This window comes from Ascaphus truei, chromosome 3, assembly GCF_040206685.1.
Source record: "Ascaphus truei isolate aAscTru1 chromosome 3, aAscTru1.hap1, whole genome shotgun sequence".
NCBI classification, from domain to species: Eukaryota; Metazoa; Chordata; class Amphibia; order Anura; family Ascaphidae; genus Ascaphus; species Ascaphus truei.
Window position 1 is genome coordinate 295,091,579 of NC_134485.1, and position 19,052 is coordinate 295,110,630.

Consider the following 19,052-nt stretch of genomic DNA (forward strand, 5'->3'; position numbering starts at 1 on the left):
GCTCAGGACGTAGCTACAACATCATGGGTTTAAGCATATATGGCAAGGCTACTAAAAGCTCTATAACAGGGAGTAAAAGAAATAATGATGTAATTGGGTGGACAACTGGGGTTGAAAACGAGGGAAAGTCAATGCGTGGGTGTCGTGTGAAATGTTGATAGAAGAGATCACTGAGGACAGCAACAGACTGCAAAGGAGCTCCAATGGACACCGCTACCTGGGATAAATGCGTGACAGAGAAACAATATGGATACCTCTGTGGATCCCTACTGTAGCGCTCCTTACTTGTCTGCTTGGCTGTCCTGCTGGCAGTGTTGCCGTGAAGATCCCGAAATCAGCTGCGTCTCTTCACATCCACAGCGCAGAGCTTCCGAGTGCCGGAAGTGCGTCAGAGCACCTCCGGTCCGTCCGGTAAACACTCCCTTCTTCCGTGAGATCCACAAGGGAGAACTGATGCATGCCAACTCCCAAATAGCGCGCCCTCTAGGCCCCAGTGCGTCAAGCCAATCGTGGAGTAATACAAAGGTAGAAGTAGATTGGAAAATAGACCGCAATGTCCAAAAAAGGCACCATCAGCTCACCAAGTGGAAGGCTTAAAAAAGTTTAATGAAGCTACATAAAAAGAGAATAGGGACAAACAAAATACAAAAACAAACACCTCCTATGCGTTTCAGGCTCTAAGAGCCCTTTCTCAAGGGGGATAATGGGGACTGTGAGTTAATCTCATATATATAGCCCCTCCTGTACACTTAACTAGCAGCTGGAATGAATAATCACAAGTAGTGATTATATTAATTAAAAAAGGGCTTAACACTACGTCACCTCATACACAATATCATAAAAACAGCTAGTCTAAATGATATATCAAGTAATATGTACAAAACATAATATATAATTTGAAATGATTAGTGCTACATTTATATCTTAAATAGAAAAGTAGAACACATGCATCAAAAATACATTAAAGACTAAACTCTAATAAAATACTGGCAGATGTTAAAAAGGGACACAACAGAATTAAAGAAAAAATGATGATAAGGGGAAGGATTATAAGAAATGACAACCAGGGACATCCAAATTTTATATGTACATGAGACAACATATAGCAGTAACATATAGTGATCAATTTATCAGATATTTTATCTTAACAGTACATGACAAGGACTCAAAAGGCTCTTAATGACAGAATTACCTTAGAACAAGAGATTGTAAAAGTTGAAGACCACTAGAGTACATATTAATATAGTGTATGATATGAATGGGTTAATTAATTCAAAGGAAATATTTCAGATCCCATTCCGTATTTAACCCTTTGGGAATTAGTGTGTCGAGTGTAAAAATCCAGTGGGCCTCTCTGCGGTAGAGCGTATTAACTCTATCACCGCCTCTGTAGTGTACAGGAACCTGCTCAATAGCTATACATTTAAAATTGTTAAGAGACCCATCCTGGCATACACTGAAATGTTTAGACACAGGGTGTGTCTGGTCTTTTTGAAGAATAAGTCGCATATGTTCAAGTATTCTTAACTTGAACATACGTGTCGTGAGACCTATATACTTCTTTTGACACCCACAGATCAACATATAAATGACAAATTCTGTCCTACAGTTAATAAACAAAGAGATGTTATAAGATCTTGTGTTGTCTATATTAGTAAATACTATAGACTTTAAAACATATTTGCAAATTTTACATTGCCCACAGGCAAAATATCCAACTAGTTTAGGAAAGAATACTTTTTTAGTAGGTAATCTATTTTTCTTTATTACACTTGGTGCTACTACTGCTGCGACACACTTTATTCGAGCAAATGACCAGTTTATACCTGGCAGATACCTGGAATGCGCCGCTCCTCACCTCTGGCATGCCTTGTTGCGTTTGCCTTCCCAGCCACGGTTCATACCTGGCTGACGGGGGCCTGATCAGTTAAATGATAATGATCAGGATTTAATAGGCTGCAATGCTTCGCGTGTCCACCAGATGGCATAAATTCATGAATTGTACTGCAGTATATATATACAGTACTGTATATACACAGTATATATATATATATATATATATATATATATATATATATATATATATATATATATACACTGGCGACACACTTTATTCGAGCTCGGCTAGTCCCACGAATTCGGGTATACCCGGGTGTATTGAGGTTTGTGACTGTTTTCTGCCCGAGTGCATTGAGGTATTTTCCGGCAGGGATTGAAGCATTTTATTCCCGTTGGCTGCAATACTGCACAGTACATATATATATACTGCATTACAATTCATGAATTTATGCCATCTGGTAGACACGCGAAGCATTGCAGCCTATTAAATCCTAATCATTATCATTTAACAGATCAGCCGCCCATCAGCCAGGCATGAACCCAGGCTGGGAAGGCAAATGCAACGGGGCTTGTCAGAGGTGAGGAGCGGCGCATTCCAGGTATCTGCCAGGTACATACCGGGTATTTGCTCGAATAAAGTGTGTCGGTGCAGTATATACTGTATAACAACAACCCCTATAACCCCTAACATACAGTACTGTACACATACAGTACTGTATATGCACATACATAAATGATACTATGGGCCGGCGGGGGGGCGAGATGTGTTTGCAGCAGAGAGAGATCCGCTGCTCTCTCTCTGCGCAAACATCGGCACATTAAAAATTATTTTAAATACATTTTTATTTATAGTGCAGGGGGTCTCCGGAGCTGAACCGCACTGGTTTCCGAGATACAGCCCCCTTTATGAGGTGCCGGTATCCCTCTGCTTGGTTTAAAGGGCCCGATCACGTGATCGCGGCCTGTAAACCAAGCAGAGCAGAGGGATACCGGCACCCCCTAAAGGGGCCTGTATCTCGGGGAGCAGGGGGTCCCCGGACCTGAAACCAGTGCGGTTCTGCTCCGGAGACCCTCTGCACATGTATAGTATAAATAAAACACATATATAAATAAACACTTGTTCTTTACCTTAGCGGCTATGCGCTATGGTAAAGAAGCAGCATTTCTGTTTTTTTAATAATATTGTACAGTGAGCAGGGGGTTCCCTGAGCCAGAAATCTAAACTCAGGGGGCCCCCTGCTCCTGCTCAATATTATTAAAAATACAGAAATGCTGCTTCATTACCATAGCTGATAGCCGCTAAGGCAATGAAGGGGTTAACCCACCGTGCCCGCTTTATTGTGGGTAGTGGGGGTGGGTGAAGGGGGTATTTGGCCCTTGGTGTGAGTTTAGGGCTTGAGGGGGGGTTGCGGGTGCACTTAACCCCTTCACGGCCGTAGCAGTTAATACCGCTACGGTCATGAAGGGGTTAAGCCCTCCCGCTACCCCCCCGCAAGCCCTAAACAGCCACCGTTGGGGCTAATACCCCCTTCACCCACCCCCACTACCCACAATAAAAAAAATACACACACAGCAGCCGCCAAAAAATAAATAAATAAATCTAAATAAATAAATAAATAAATGAATATAAATAAATACATTTGAAATACATTTTTATTGATAGTGTAGATGTGCAGGGGGTCTCCGGAGCTGAACCGCGTTGGTTTCAGGTCTGGGGACCCCCTGCTCCCCGAGATACAGCCCCCTTTATGAGGTGCCGGTATCCCTCTGCTTGGTTTAAAGGTCCCGATCACGTGACCGCAGCCTGTAACCCAAGCAGAGGCATACCGGCACCCCCTAAAGGGGCCTGTATCTCGGGGAGCAGGGGGTCCCCAGACCTAAAACCACAGCGGTTCAGCTCCGGAGACCCTCTGCACATCTACACTATCAATAAAAATGTATTTTAAATGTATTTATTTATATTCATTTATTTATTTAGATTTATTTATTAATTGTGCTGCTGCTGCAAGTCCTAAACTCACACCAAGGGCCAAACACCCCCCTCACCCCCGCTACCCCCAATAAAAAAGGGAAAGTCCAACGGTATCGGACGTTGTTGTCCCTCAGCACTTTTGTGATTGGAAGCAGGGCCCTGCGTCGCAGCAGGGTTAGGGGGGATAAGTCCTGGAAGATGAGCAATTTTTCTCCTTCGAATTCTACTGTAGGGGTAGCGCGGGTCTTGTGGAGGATGGCCTCCCTGGTCTTGTAGAAGTGCAACCGCGCTATGATATCCCGCGGTTGATCTGACTGTGTAGGCCTCGTTCTCAGGGCTCAATGGCAGCGATCCATCTCCAGTCTTTCCCTGGGGGTATCCGGCAGCAATTCCCCCATCCATCTCAGGACGAATTCCTCGCAATCCCCCGTTTCTTCGGGGACCCCCCGTATCCTTATATTATTGCGACGCTCCCGATTTTCTGCGTCTTCCTGCTTCTCTTTCAGGTCATTAATTTGGATCTGCATCTCTGTTGTTTTTTTTGCATTGCGTTTGGTTGCGGTGGTAACAATGTCCAGTTGGGTCTCAACTCGACCTGTGCGCTCTCCCAGGCTACTGATTTCCCTCCCCTGCTCTTTAATTTCTGCTTGCAAAAGGGTTTTGAGGTCGGTATACAAGCGATTAAAATCGCCAAGCCTAACTGGCCTGTCTTCAGCGTTCTCGCCGTCCTCCTTCTCTCCCTCCTGTTCCGAATCAGAGCCCTGACTTGAACTCGGCGCCATTATGGCCTCCGCCGCGCTGCTCCTTGTGCTGTTAAAATATAGCGGGAGCCCCTTTGATTTCGGCGTTTTGGCTGCCCGTTTTGACATCCTGGTAGTTTAGTAGAGTTATAGGAGTTAAATTCTAGCAATTCAGTATGGAGTAAAGGTATTTTATTTCTTTATATTATGAGCGGGGCATGGAGCACTGGAATCATGCATCCATACTCTCTGCCATCGCGCATGCGCCTCCGCTTAATGCCATTTTTAATGTGTTTTAATATACTGAGCATTCTTTGATTTCTATAACAGGTTTAAGCCCCCTCCAAAGCAGTGCAGATCTGTGTAACACTTTCCTGTTTGTGATCATTTGTTGCCAAAATTCCCAGCAGTTTAAGCTGTAAACTGTAACAATAGATAATGTTATGTTGGTAATATAAGGATACATTGTAGCTGCTGATTTACACTGACTGAAGTTTGATTGAAACTAAAAGGCAACCAGTTAGTGAATGCTGGGATGCAGGATTTTGCTGATTGGTCATGGGAGAACTAATCGATCGGCAGCTTAACTAATTTGTTTTAAATAAAGTTAATCGAAGGCTGCATATATTAAAGCTACATTAACTTTGTTTTTTGAAGTGGTAAGGCATAATCCGGTGGTAACCTAGTAAGTCACATACGGAGCTTTGTGTTATATAACTTCTTCGTTGGACTGCATATTTATTATCAATGTTAACCAGGATGGGTTAGGAAAGGAAACCATATCTGCAGTTGGCCAAATTCTGACTTACAGACTGCGATCCTTTCTTGCAAATGTAGTCAGTAGAGCAGTAGTAGTTTCTAGGAATGATTAATATCTATGTGTATGGAATAAGCTCCATCCCATGATAGCTGACCTTGACCTTAAAATGCATTATCGATACAGGCTAACTAAATATAGAAAACAACCATACAATAAGGTCAAATATCAGACATAGAAACGGATTATAAAATATAGTTTAAGGTAGAAATCCCTGCTGAAATGCACATACGCATGCCAACATTCATCAGGATGCCTCAACCTGTCATTGTCATACAGTGGGATAGCCACATTATAACAATTTGTTATTAATGCATACAAAATGTTCTGTTAAACCATTTTTTTAAATGGATGGTACAATTAGTTTTGTACTATAATATCCACGGTTATTGTTGGCATCTTCAAAAAATATTATCTTAGTAACATAATGTTGCAAGAACAGCGAATCTTGAGTGCAGAAAGAAAGGAACCTGTTTTTATTTTATTGCTGCTTACTGTGAAAATGCTGACTCATCACTTGTTAGAAAAGACAGCCACATACAGACATATACCTCTGCTATAGGAAAAAAGGTAAAGTCCATAAAAAGACAGGTTTTTGTACATAATGTATCTTGCGAACTATAAATGCAATAAAAGTGAACACGTGAATGCTTTAAAATTACTTTCCATACATAGTTAAGGGCCTCAGCACGACAGACTTGAAACCTAATTAAAGTAATTGGTTAGACTGATATTTTACAAACAAAATGTGAGAAACTAATTGATGGTAGAGGATTTGTTATCATAAATTCATCAGACAACAGATAGCATCCTTGCTTCTATGGTACATTAGTCATTAGTTATTAATCACAACATATTAACTCTTACTGATGCATCCATTAGAACACTTACCTGGGAAATTCTGGGAGATTCTGGGGCCGTCTCACAGTAAATGCCTCAGCATGCCTCAACATTTTTGTGGGATTCATAGGGGGTTATGCACTAAGCAGTGAAAAGTGCATTTAAGTGAGATAAAAATCCATTATAGCACGATGCTGCACTGTTTTCACTGCTTTGTGAATCTCACAGCAGGCAGTATCACGCTATAAAGGCAGTTATCTCACATAAAAGCACGTATCACTGCTTTGTGCATATCACCCAGAAAACCCACTTATGACTGCTTAGTGCATAACCCCCTTAATGGCACATCGGATTAACACAGCAGGGGGTCCCTGCAGTCCCATTCAAACTGAATGGGACTGCAGGGACCCCTGCTGTATTAATCCTATGGGCCATTAAGAATCTCACAGATATGTTGAGGCAAGGTTCTGACAATGTTGTGGCATTTACTGTGAGACTGCCCCAGAACTCTCCCAGGCAAGAGTTCTAATACTCGTGGCTGCATCTGTATATTGCCAGGTGGACTACAAATTATTTACAAAGCAATGCATGCTGACCATTCTGTCAGTGAATGGGTTAATGGTATTTCTTCCAGTGATACATATGCTATTATTCTATTTTTTTTTTTTTTTTTTTAGCCCAGCATGAGCCGGGCATCAAAAAATTAAATGAAACTCCTAATTGTTCCTCTCCACGGAAATCTTTAGTAAAAGGCGAAAGATTTATTCGATTTGAAGAGAAATCAGAGTATCTGTTATTCTATTTTTAATCGTCTTCGGACATGAGAACATTACTACTTACATCCTCTCAATACTAAATTGTAACTTAATTGCTTGAATATTTGGAGAAAACAATGTACACCTGTTCAGTAAACCATAACTCCTTTTTTAAGGTCTGCCACTAAAATGATTTTCAGTTTTCCTGATGCATTCATTTCTAGGTCTTACAGGAGAGATGCTAGCTTACATTTCTGATAACAAATGACAAACATGCACACAGATCTGAACGGTGTCAGTTACAAATAGTGTAACTATAAAATATATATTTACCATCAAAATAGAAATAGAAATAAAATGAATAAAGAGAACATTTGTTTTGTTTGTTTCAACAGTCTTCAATGAATATACCCCCAAAAATATCTAGTACTGAAACTTTAGGGTTTTATAGCTCGAGGCGGTATCCTTTAATTCAGGATGAAAGGGATTGTAACTGGGTGCTCTAAAATGGGATAGGAGTGTAATAAATGTGATTATTGTATGCTTAATAAGTGGTAGTAAAAGTGAATAAAAAGAGTATTTACACAGTGATAATAGTGCAAAAAAACAATAGCACAGTATATATCACCAATTTAGTGAAAAAGGTGTAAATAATCTAAAGCGGCTCATAAACCACTTAGGCTAGGTCCCCAGTGCAGACGGCGGTGCGTGCGGCCATGCGCGTGCCTCTCACCTGCCCCTTTCCTTCTCCCTGGCTGTCCCTGGTCCCTCCGCGCTCCCAGGCTCACTGCGCACGGTGACGCGTCAGCCACCAGGGGCTACAGCCAGTTTGTGATCCCTAGCGGCGACGCGTCACATGGTGTGGCAGGGAGCCAATCGGAGAGGCGGGGGAGCGGGAGCGAGGGAAGGGGGGGAGAGGAAGTCTGCTGAGGTCTGTGTGTGTCAAGGGAGCGGGGGTAGAAGTATGCTCTGCACTGAAGTCTGCTTCAATATTGAACAATATTGATGTGTTGCAATTTTTAGTAGTTAATAGAGCAATGCTGTTGCGTGCCTTCCTAATTAGTTTGTCCCCCGGCGGCTCCCCCCCGACGGCCTCCGTCTGACATATTGTCCATGAAGAGCCGGGAAAGACCCACACCAGGGACAGCATGGTGAGAGAGGGGAAGCTAATATATCCCAGGTGGTAGGAAAGAATACACAACCAGAGGCAGCACGGGCAAGAGAGAAGCAGATCCTATCCCAACGGGGGGGTGGGGGGGAGGGGGTAATAGTGATCCGTGTTCCATTTAGGGGGAATTTGTGAGTTTAACACTTACCCTGTTTATAACACTTTATAATTCACCCATATTGGCTTCACTATTGTGCATTTTTTAATTTCTTGTTTTATACATGCTTTCCACGTGAGCAGCTGCGCTCCCCTTTTTTTCAGAAGAAATTTGTATCCTTTAATATTTGTTTGGCTGTGCGCTGTATCTGAGTTTGTTAGTTGTAATAGTTTATTCAATTGAATTATTATCAGCAAGGGTGCCTCAGATAAATAGAAACTGTTAATCTTTTTGTTGCCAAAGGGTCTTGCAACATATTGCAACACAATGCACTGAATGTCCCAAAGGCTGCAGATTGATTACATGATAATATAAACAATAAGTGCTTATTAGTACAGATAATACCATCCAAATTAAGTCACAAAATAGGTAGTGAAAGATTGTTGGCTCGAAATTTGTGCAGAGGGCCTTCAGAGATGCAAAAAACATAAAAGAAAAAAAAATCCTCTAAGAAGATCACAATATATTGGACAAAGGGAATTATTTATCAAGTAATACTATCGTGCAGTTCAGCGTGTTACCATTCTGCCCACTAGCATATGTATAACATGTGTGAATGTATATGTCTAAGACATTTCATACAGTAAGTAGGTACAGTACAAGGCATGACATAATTGCCAGCTCAGACCTGGCAGTCTAGTTAAGGAGAGAGGAAGGAAGTATCAGCAAGTAATTACAATTGTGTGCATACCATTAACATATGTTCAGCAAGAAAATCCATGCACAATCTCTCCACATGATCATTCTCCACAGTACTTCTTTAAGTGGGGCAAAATTGTCCAAAAATACTATGATAGATTTTTGTTTGAAAAGATACACATTGTTAATAACCCTTGTAACATTTTCATTGCTATTTTAAAGCAAAACATACAGTTTGTACATTTTTTTAAGTGTCAGACATTAGAAATATTATCTAATATAATTTGTCCAGGAAACAGTACAAATCATGCGCATAAGACAAGGACTGGAAAATTCACTTTATGTGAATGCATTTTAGAGGCAACAGATTAGATTTTAAGTATGATTAAAGATTAATGTATGTGATTGTTAACTTTGCACTGTTACCCCACTTCTCAATATATGGAATGGGAGGAGAAAATAGCCATTATCAAACTCTTCCATTTGCAAATTGTTGACCAACATTGTATGAATAAATGGATTCAGATTTATCAATAAAGAAAATCCCATTACTTAAAAAGGATTGTTTTTGGTTTGATTTACCTAGCTCCTAGGTTCTTTGCAGGATTTATGTTGAAGGCTCCAATCCACATATAACATTCTGGTAATAGAGATTGGAAAATACATTAGTTGCAGGTTGTGATACCTTTCAATGTGGCAACATTGTACACAAGTGCAATTATACATAACCCTTTAAGGCCTAAAAAGTCTCCCATTCAGAGTTTTTATGGCTACAGTTTTAAATATTTTGTCATTACCAAGAAGAAAAGCATCCCTAATTTCCAGTGTATTATTGGAAAGATTGAGCTGAGCAACTAGACTCAGCACTAACCACTAAGCATCTGTTTTCAGAGCTATGGAATGTCATAGCCAGATTTCTATGGTCCATGGTCTGTTTGCTTGAGGGAAGAATTTAATATGAGGTACAAAGACTTCAGCATCTGATGACATTGAACCTGCACAGTATAACCCATATGCCATGTTGTAGACATATCTTAAGCATTCCAAGATTAAAGATAGTGTGAAAGAGCTATTAAATGTTAATTTGGTGGTGAATACAATGCTTTTCTATAATTAAGGTTACTTATTAAAGAGAAATAAACATTGTTAATTTATTTTGTTTATCTTAAAATACTGCAGTTTTTGCCTTGTTACTTGACATGTACCTGGTAGTGTCCCAAGGAAATAATGGAACAGAGTTGTATGAACAGCCTGGTAATTATGTAGATCACATTTGATCAAATCATTCATTAGAAAATCATAACTGTGCACCACTGCTACTTATTAGAGAATACCAATTAAAGGGAAATTAGTGAAATGAACTGCAACTGAAAAAGACAATATATAAAAACTAAGTAATTTAATAATTTTTATATATATATATATACATAGGCAATACGATACCGTGTTTGAGACGAATATCAAGAGGCAGCACTCCAATAGATGGTCAAAAAAGCTTTGTATTATCAAGACATCATAACCAACGTTTCGGTCCTACATGAGAAAGGTCCTGCATGTAGGACCGAAACGTTGGTTATGATATCTTGATATTACAAAGCTTTTTTGACCATCTATTGGAGTGCTGCCTCTTGATATTCGTCTAAAACACGGTATCGTATTGCTTATTTATTCTCTACAGGATTTGCACCCATCATCTTGAATTTCCCGACAGAGTGCCTATTGTTCTTGTTTATTTGCTATATATATATATATATATATATATATATATATATATATATATATATATATAATTTCAAGGCAATTTTAATAGTGTAGTCATGGGGCTGGGCTACATACTGTAAATAATTACAAAAGTATTATCTTGGCCTACAAGGGATTAAGTTATGTCTCGCTTTTTACAGTTTTGAAGAGGCTCTTTTTTAACAGATAAAATGAGATTGGTCTGAAGCAATACCATTGCTGCAATACTAAATCTTTTAAATAGTAAACATAAATTAAAAATCCACTTTTTTTTAACAATGTGAAAACATGTTTTTCCTTTCATCTTCGGAATCATATTGACGTGTCACATCCATTTGTTTTTTTTCCTCTCTACTTTGACGGATTTTGCCTGGGCAAAAGATATTAGAGTTTGACAAGGGCAGTCATATATCAAACTCTCGTTGCTTTAAACTGGGGCAAAATACAGCACTCAATCTATCAAAGAACAAAACTCAATCTATCTCAATCTTATCATCATCAAAAACATTGTGTACTTATTTTGCACTAGTTTTGCACTGGTTTTATAATAGTTAGACTTCCATGCTTAGGGGTCTATGTATCAAGGGAAATGTGGAGCAATTCTGGGGCAAAAAATCTGCACTTCCATTTTATACATTTGAAGCAATTGCCCCAGAATTGCACCAATTTCCCCTTGATACATAGGCCCCTTAGCGTTACTTAGTAAATGCAGTATAACTTTCCTATTAAAAATATTTTTGGTTCAATGTATTGTTTTGAATAAGAATATATGTATTAATAGCATGAGGTTTATTTACTAATGTGATAAGCATGATCGATTGTGGGTGCTATGTTTTAATTGAATTTCTATATCTGCAAATTTGCACAATTACACATCAGCTCAATGGTCACAGTCAAGCTGTTTCAGACATTTTGCATTGCTGTGAGAAATTTGCTATATCCCATTTGCTTATCAGTGGCACCAATTCACCATTCATTTTCATATTTCTGTTAATAACATTGCAAATAATGCATAAAAACCAATGTTTGCATCGTACTAAAATATAAAGTACACTAATCTACAAAGCCAGATTTGTTGAAATACCAAATGTTCAATTTGTCTATAAGACATGTGAAATTAAGTACATATCACATGCACAAAATGCACAAATTTATTGACCGGTCATGTGAAGCTTAAACAATATAAATAATTGATAGTTTCAGTAATTATAATTTGGGACGTTTAAATGCTGCTTAAAGCAGCAATTCAAGCAATATCCTACATGTGTGAATTTTTTTAATAAATCAGTTCTGTACTATGAGAAAATACTTGTAGCATTTAAAAAATTAAAACAAATGTTTTAAAGAAATTTTTAATGTTTCTAATATAGGAAGCATTTCCAAAGTGACAGCCCCCTTCCCCTTCTGATAGGCTCTGGCTCTTGAGCCCCGCCCTCTCTCTAGCAGTCCACCAATTGTATCTAGTAACTGCCCAGTCAATCATATTCCAGAACTACATTTCCCATAATGCTGAATTAAATAACCCTGAGCAAAGCGATTGATTACAAGAGACTGGATTGATCTGCAGCTTAGCTAATCACTTGTCAGTAAGCAGATTGTATTGATGCACATATTGAATGGGAGAAAAAAAAATATATATATATATATTTTTTTTTAACGACAGCTTTAACTGCAGTTTTAATATACAAAGAATCTGTAATTACTGTAAAAAAAGGCACAAAAGTTATGGCTCAATATATTCAGTTTAACATCTAGGTAAATTGGAAGAACTGATGTTTTAAAATACAATTTCCCTTGCATTTTATTCTTATTTTTTTGTTTTCATTTTTAGTTAGCAGGCAACCCAGAGTCTATGAAATATTTGAGTATCTCTATTCTTTGTAATAATTTTCTGCATTAAAAGTAAGATTATAGGATAATGAAAAGTCCCATGTTGATTCATTCCATTATCTCGCATAAAAGTTGTCAAATCTTTGTGTAACAAGCTCACAAAATAATTAGATTTAAACCTCAACCTGAATCAGACAAATGATACATCTCATTTACAGCTTTGTTACTTATTAGGCACTATTTATGATTACTTAAAATAATGATAGTGATTAACCTTCTCCAAAATCTTGTTTATATACATTTGAATTTCATTTACAACCTTAAAAATATGCCATAATAGAAAAGTAGTTAGTAGTAGTAGTAGTAGTAGTAGTGGTTTTATTTATTTATTTATAAAATACTGTATTTTACCAGGAAGTAATACATTGAGAGTTACATCTCGTTTTCAAGTATGTCCTGGGCATAGAGTTAAGATGACAAATAATACATGGTTACAAATACAGTTACATATACATTATATTGTACAAGACATTGCATGCACAGTTAAAGATAATATATATTATAGGCGTATGTAACAGTTACAGACCAGATTAAAATGTGAGACACCTTTAGTTTTGAAAGAACTTAAACTGGTGGTGGCTTTGAGAGTCTCCGGTAAGTTGTTCCAGTTTTGGGAGGCACGGTAAGAGAAGGAGGAGTGGCTGGCTTCTTCGTTGAACCTTGGGACCATGAACAGTCTTGATAAGTAGTAGTAGTAGTAGTAGTAGTAGTAAAAAAGTAGTTAATTTGTTAAAGAAAAAGCACAGGAGCGCACCAAGGGTAAAGTAATATGTATTGAAAATACAGTAAATAGTGCAAGTAGTAACTTACATGTAAGAGATAAAAAGTCCAGTAGTTAATAAAAGCTCAGGACACCATTTGCCATGCCAGCTAGTGAGGAGTCTGGAGGTGGATGCCTGGCTTGTGTAGATCAGTCCGAAGAGCAACTTCAACAAAAGCAGAAGTGTTGTGCATAACAGGTGTATCGGATAATTATGTTATTTTTATACATGTACGCACTATGGAGTGTGCACCTTTTCTTTTACATGTGTATATATATATATTTTCTTCTTCAGCTTTGTTTAAGATATATTAGAGGCGCTACTTCATTAATTTTTGTCTTTATGTGTATATATATATATATATATATATATATATATATATATATATATATATATATATATACAGTGTTCGACATACCTATACATTTGCACGCCCCGGGCGAGTGGATTTAACATCGTGGCGAGCTCCTATTGGCCCAAGCAGCACACGTGTGTTACTAGGTGGCGAGTAGATGTTTTTGTTCGGCGAGTAGATTTTTTGGTGATTTGTCGACCACTGTATATATATATATAAGGATCCATGTTAAAAATGTTTTTTGAAGCAAAAAGTGGCACTGTGTGCTCATTTGCATGTCATTTCCCAGAATCCCTTGCTGCAATGGAAGTGCTGTGTGCTGGGTGATAATGTTGAAAGGCGGGGTTGCAGACCTGCCTAAGACATGCAGATGAGCATACAGTTGTATTTACATTTGCATATTTGCTTTGCTGTGGAGGGTTTTTGTCACTTTTTATACTCACCATAACTCAGTATGGTAAACCCCATCCTTTAGCTTCTTTGCATACCCAGTTAACCAACCCCACACTGATGAGACCCATTTTGAGACCCATCAAGGTTGAAACAGCTGGCTTTGGGTGCCTTGGCCCTTTGGCTTAGATCAAGGTGATATGAATGCTCCTCTCGGCCTGCACAGCTATGACCAAATGCAGTACCATCCTATCTGGGGCTTCAGTAGGAAAGGTCTGTGGCAAGCATTTGGCCCTCTAGCTCATTGAGAGGTGGTGTCCAGGCCCCGGACCACAGAACCCCTGAGCCTTCGGGCTAAGGGGGGATGGCATTCGAACAACCAGCCCTTCGGGGCTGGGGTGCACCCGCACAACCCTCGAAAGAGGGGAGATGATGCGAACTCCTTTGCGGGCCTCGGGCCAGAGGGAGGAAGAGACGGATGTCCTGAATCCTAACGGAGGAAGGCATCAATGTCCCTGGAGACCTAGGCTTTCGGGCTGAAACCTTCAGGGAAACTGTGTTCTGAGGGCGGGTCTGACTTCGGTTGGACAGTCCAAAGGCATGCTCCCGAACCACTGAAGTGGTTTGGGACCCGATGAGCGAGAGGGTGCAACCCTCTCGGGAGGAAAAAAAAAAAAGAAAAAAAAAGCTGTCTGTGGGTGGCCGCTTCTCGGCCTTTTGGCTAAGATCAAGGCGATATGAGTGCTCCTCTCGACCTGCACAGCTATGACCAAATGCAGTACCATCCTATCTGGGGCTTCAGTAGGAAAGGTCTGTGGCAAGCATTTGGCCCTCTAGCTCTTTGAGAGGTGGTGTCCAGGCCCCGGACCACAGAACCCCTGAGCCTTCGGGCTAAGGGGGGATGGCATTCGAACAACCAGCCCTTCGGGGCTGGGGTGCACCCGCACAACCCTCGAAAGAGGGGAGATGATGCGAACTCCTTTGCGGGCCTCGGGCCAGAGGGAGGAAGAGACGGATGTCCTGAATCCTAACGGAGGAAGGCATCAATGTCCCTGGAGACCTAGGCTTTCGGGCTGAAACCTTCAGGGAAACTGTGTTCTGAGGGCGGGTCTGACTTCGGTTGGACAGTCCAAAGGCATGCTCCCGAACCACTGAAGTGGTTTGGGACCCGATGAGCGAGAGGGTGCAACCCTCTCGGGAGGAAAAAAAAAAAAGAAAAAAAAAGCTGTCTGTGGGTGGCCGCTTCTCGGCCTTTTGGCTAAGATCAAGGCGATATGAGTGCTCCTCTCGACCTGCACAGCTATGACCAAATGCAGTACCATCCTATCTGGGGCTTCAGTAGGAAAGGTCTGTGGCAAGCATTTGGCCCTCTAGCTCTTTGAGAGGTGGTGTCCAGGCCCCGGACCACAGAACCCCTGAGCCTTCGGGCTAAGGGGGGATGGCATTCGAACAACCAGCCCTTCGGGGCTGGGGTGCACCCGCACAACCCTCGAAAGAGGGGAGATGATGCGAACTCCTTTGCGGGCCTCGGGCCAGAGGGAGGAAGAGACGGATGTCCTGAATCCTAACGGAGGAAGGCATCAATGTCCCTGGAGACCTAGGCTTTCGGGCTGAAACCTTCAGGGAAACTGTGTTCTGAGGGCGGGTCTGACTTCGGTTGGACAGTCCAAAGGCATGCTCCCGAACCACTGAAGTGGTTTGGGACCCGATGAGCGAGAGGGTGCAACCCTCTCGGGAGGAAAAAAAAAAAAGAAAAAAAAAGCTGTCTGTGGGTGGCCGCTTCTCGGCCTTTTGGCTAAGATCAAGGCGATATGAGTGCTCCTCTCGACCTGCACAGCTATGACCAAATGCAGTACCATCCTATCTGGGGCTTCAGTAGGAAAGGTCTGTGGCAAGCATTTGGCCCTCTAGCTCTTTGAGAGGTGGTGTCCAGGCCCCGGACCACAGAACCCCTGAGCCTTCGGGCTAAGGGGGGATGGCATTCGAACAACCAGCCCTTCGGGGCTGGGGTGCACCCGCACAACCCTCGAAAGAGGGGAGATGATGCGAACTCCTTTGCGGGCCTCGGGCCAGAGGGAGGAAGAGACGGATGTCCTGAATCCTAACGGAGGAAGGCATCAATGTCCCTGGAGACCTAGGCTTTCGGGCTGAAACCTTCAGGGAAACTGTGTTCTGAGGGCGGGTCTGACTTCGGTTGGACAGTCCAAAGGCATGCTCCCGAACCACTGAAGTGGTTTGGGACCCGATGAGCGAGAGGGTGCAACCCTCTCGGGAGGAAAAAAAAAAAAGAAAAAAAAAGCTGTCTGTGGGTGGCCGCTTCTCGGCCTTTTGGCTAAGATCAAGGCGATATGAGTGCTCCTCTCGACCTGCACAGCTATGACCAAATGCAGTACCATCCTATCTGGGGCTTCAGTAGGAAAGGTCTGTGGCAAGCATTTGGCCCTCTAGCTCTTTGAGAGGTGGTGTCCAGGCCCCGGACCACAGAACCCCTGAGCCTTCGGGCTAAGGGGGGATGGCATTCGAACAACCAGCCCTTCGGGGCTGGGGTGCACCCGCACAACCCTCGAAAGAGGGGAGATGATGCGAACTCCTTTGCGGGCCTCGGGCCAGAGGGAGGAAGAGACGGATGTCCTGAATCCTAACGGAGGAAGGCATCAATGTCCCTGGAGACCTAGGCTTTCGGGCTGAAACCTTCAGGGAAACTGTGTTCTGAGGGTGGGTCTGACTTTGGTTGGACAGTCCAAAGGCATGCTCCCGAACCACTGAAGTGGTTTGGGACCCGATGAGCGAGAGGGTGCAACCCTCTCGGGAGGAAAAAAAAAAAAAGCTGTCTGTGGGTGGGTTTTCTGGGTATGCACCTTAACCCTGGCTGTGCTCAAAGCTGTGACCATGCAGCAAGCTTAAGCCTATAGGGAACCATGTTAAAAATGGTTTTTGAAGCAAAAAGTGGCACTGTGTGCTCATTTGCATGTCATTTTCCAGAATCCCTTGCTTCAGTTGAAGTGCTATGTGCTGGGTGATAATGGTGAAAGGCGGAGTTGCAGACCTGCCTAAGACATGCATACAGTTGTATTTACATTTGCATATTTGCTTTGCTGTGGAGGGTTTTTGTCACTTTTTTTACTCACGATAACTTAACTCAGTATATATTAAACACATATATTAAACACACAATGAAATACCACTATAAGAACAACCGTTTAACAATAAATTAAGTCTAAAGCCAGAAGATATCCCCACAAATAAAATTGGTACTGGTGGTGCTAAGGGGCCAAATCACTATCTATCACAAACACAAAAAGACAAAGGTACCTCTAAAAAAAGCACTCAAACTTTTCAAATAAATAATACGAAAGATGTGAATTAAATTATCAAAAAGATAATTTTATTGAAACACATCTAACACAACAAGAAAAAACAAAATAACATGCATGAAAACAGACTGCAAACAACCTCCTAATGCCAACAGAATAGAATAACGGACAATAAAATAATTTCAAGACAACTGCAACACATGGGTAAGGAAAACCAAAGTGGGGATGTAAACCTCAATATAAGGATAACTCTGGGAACAAAGTACCCAGAGTAATCTCCGACTGGCCGGTCATCCACAGAGAGGTTAATACCACACCTTACCACGTGTTCCTATACCAATAAAAGTGTAAGTGTGCAACGCCCCTATATCAATGATATGACAAATATGATATACACTGGCGACACACTTTATTCGAGCTCGGCTAGTCCCACGAATTCGGGTATACCCGGGTGTATTGAGGTTTGTGACTGTTTTCTGCCCGAGTGCATTGGGTTATTTTCCAGGCAGGGATTGAAGCATTTTATTCCCACTGGCTGCAATACTGCACAGTATATATATATATATATACTGCATTACAATTCATGAATTTATGCCATCTGGTAGACACGCGAAGCATTGCAGCCTATTAAATCCTAATCATTATCATTTAACAGATCAGCCGCCCGTCAGCCAGGCATGAACCCAGGCTGGGAAGGCAAACGCAACGGGGCTTGTCAGAGGTGAGGAGCGGCGCATTCCAGGTATCTGCCAGGTACATACTGGGTATTTGCTCGAATAAAGTGTGTCGGTGCAGTAGGAGGCAATAAACATATATTAAAATACAATGTGTAAAAGTACATACAGGTATAAAGGATTCATGAAATGTCTGATTAATTGCTGAAAAACATCTAATGAAGGAGGATGTGATGTTAAAGTGAAAAATCACTAGAAGTAGATGGCTAAAAATGCACAAGGCTGATGGAGGCAAATGGATAATTTGTAGCACAATACTAGTTAAATCCTGATGGATATTAAAGTGTCAGTGTGTAACCAATCCTATGGTAGTGATAGAATGTGTTTGCAGAGATACAATCTCACCAATCTTGCACTAGAGGTAGATGATCCTGAAAGGTGTACACATTAACTTGTCAGCTAAGCCACTCAGGTGCATAGCAAAGAGGCCAGAATGAACTGATCCAGGAAAAGCACAGTGTATTCTTTGTCTTAGTTCACCAAACGGAAGGTACAGGAGCCCAACATTGTTAATAAGGGCTAATAGCCCATAAGCATATAGCCAGACCTCACAGTTATTCTCCCCGCAATATAGCTCTCAATTTTGCAACCAGTAGAAGTGAAGCTGCACACTTCTTTCAGCCTCCACACAGCCCCAGCCAAGGGAATCCTTTTACTGCTGATTGGTGGTTACGTGATGACGTAAGCCCTACGCGTTTCGTCAGCTGATGCGCTGACTTCATAAGGGGTGCGTCCTAAGGAGGTATCCATGAATATTTATAGCTCCAATCGCAAATCCTGATTGGTAGAGCCTAAGAAGGCATAAGTGGACTCCACAAATGTGAAAAATGAGCAAGTGAACATAGAAGATAAACAATAAAATAAACAGTAGAATGGACTAGTGTTGCAAACCATCACTGGTTAAAAAAAAAATACACTTGTATAGCATATTTAAAGATACA

At 41.2% G+C, this 19,052-nt stretch overlaps 1 protein-coding gene and 1 non-coding gene across 8 annotated transcripts in view; one reads left to right on the forward strand and one right to left on the reverse strand.

The window, feature by feature from the left end:
- The window catches only part of PCDH9 (protocadherin 9), a 2,211,246-nt gene that overhangs the window by 1,264,424 nt on the left and 927,770 nt on the right, over positions 1–19,052 (forward strand). The window lies entirely within an intron of this gene.
- Positions 6,884–6,998, reverse strand: LOC142491758 (U5 spliceosomal RNA). Its single transcript, XR_012800511.1, has one exon. It is a non-coding gene; the product is annotated as a U5 spliceosomal RNA (small nuclear RNA).